This window comes from Rhinoderma darwinii, chromosome 4 (genome assembly GCF_050947455.1).
Source record: "Rhinoderma darwinii isolate aRhiDar2 chromosome 4, aRhiDar2.hap1, whole genome shotgun sequence".
In the NCBI taxonomy this organism is placed as follows: Eukaryota; Metazoa; Chordata; class Amphibia; order Anura; family Rhinodermatidae; genus Rhinoderma; species Rhinoderma darwinii.
Genome location: NC_134690.1, coordinates 82,458,223 through 82,460,293, shown reverse-complemented (window position 1 = coordinate 82,460,293; position 2,071 = coordinate 82,458,223).

Genomic DNA, 2,071 nt, shown 5'->3' with positions numbered 1-2,071 from the left:
TGATTTTAAATGTTTCACTTTCAAATGTTTCACTTTCAGTAGCAGAAATGGCATTCTTTGACATTTGGGCCTTTTTATTTTCACTGCTGCTTGGTCACCAAATGGATCTCCTTGGATTGAGGCCTAGTCCTCTCCCCACCGCCCTGGAACTCTGCCCCGGCCTACGCTGCCTGCCGTCACACCCCTGGCCCTGGAACTCTGCCCCGGCCTGCCTCTGCTGCTCACCACCGCCTCTGACATTTGTGAACATACCCCACTGTAACTTGATTTTAAATGTTTCACTTTCAGTAGCAGAAATGTCATTCTTTGGCATTTGGGCCTTTTTATTGTCACTGCTGTTTAGTCACCAAATGGATCTCCTTGGATTGAGGCCCAGTCCTCTCCCCACCGCCCTGGAACTCTGCCCCGGCCTACGCTGCCTGCCGTCACCCCCTGGCCCTGGAACTCTGCCCCGGCCTGCCTCTGCTGCTCACCACCGCCTCTGACATTTTTGAACATACCCCACTTTAACTTGATTTTAAATGTTTCACTTTCAAATGTTTCACTTTCAGTAGCAGAAGTGTCATTCTTTGACATTTGGGCCTTTTTATTTTCACTGCTGTTTGGTCACCAAATGGATCTCCTTACCTACCAGCAATCACCCTGGAACTCTGGCTGGGCATGGGGATGCAAGTTGCTCCCGCTGACTCCCACCGGGACCTACCTGCAATCACCCTGGAACTCTGGCTGGGCATGGGGATGCAGGTTGCTCCCGCTGCCCCCCTTCCACCCCACCGGGACCTACCAGCAATCACCCTGGAACTCTGGCTGGGCATGGAGATGCGGGTTGCTCCCCCTTCCACCCCACCGGGACCTACCAGCAATCACCCTGGAACTCTGGCTGGGCATGGGGATGCATGTTGCTCCCGCTGCCCCCCCACCGGGACCTACCTGCAATCACCCTGGAACTCTGGCTGGGCATGGGGATGCAGGTTGCTCCCGCTGCTCCCCTTCCACCCCACCGGGACCTACCACCAATCACCCTGGAACTCTAGCTGGGCATGGGGATGCAGGTTGCTCCCGCTGCCCCCCCACCGGGTCCTTCCAGCAATCACCCTGGAACTCTGGCTGGGCATGGGGATGCATGTTGCTCCCGCTGGCCCCCAACGGGACCTACCTGCAATCACCCTGGAACTCTGGCTGGGCATGAGGATGCAGGTTGCTCCCGCTGCCCCCCCACCGGGACCTACCACCAATCACCCTGGAACTCTGGCTGGGCATGGGGATGCAGGTTGCTCCCGCTGGCCCCCCACCGGGACCTTCCTGCAATCACCCTGGAACTCTGGCTGGGCATGGGGATGCAAGTTGCTCCCGCTGCCCCCCCCCACCGGGACCTACCACCAATCACCCTGGAACTCTAGCTGGGCATGGGGATGCAGGTTGCTCCCGCTGCCCCCCCACCGGGTCCTTCCAGCAATCACCCTGGAACTCTGGCTGGGCATGGGGATGCATGTTGCTCCCGCTGGCCCCCAACGGGACCTACCTGCAATCACCCTGGAACTCTGGCTGGGCATGAGGATGCAGGTTGCTCCCGCTGCCCCCCCACCGGGACCTACCACCAATCACCCTGGAACTCTGGCTGGGCATGGGGATGCAGGTTGCTCCCGCTGCCCCCCCCACCGGGACCTACCACCAATCACCCTGGAACTCTAGCTGGGCATGGGGATGCAGGTTGCTCCCGCTGCCCCCCCACCGGGTCCTTCCAGCAATCACCCTGGAACTCTGGCTCGGCCAACAGTATCAGCTGCCCCCCCCCCCTATTTTCACGACTATTAAGCCCACCCCACTATCCAACACTCTCCCTGGAACTCCGGCTCGGCCAACAGTATCAGCTGCCCCCCCCCCCTATTTTCACGACTATTAAGCCCACCCCACTATCCAACACTCTCCCTGGAACTCCGGCTCGGCCAACAGTATCAGCTGCCCACCCTGGAACTCTGGCTGGGCATGGGGATGCAGGTTGCTCCCGCTGCCCCCCCCACCGGGACCTACCACCAATCACCCTGGAACTCTAGCTGGGCATGGGGATGCA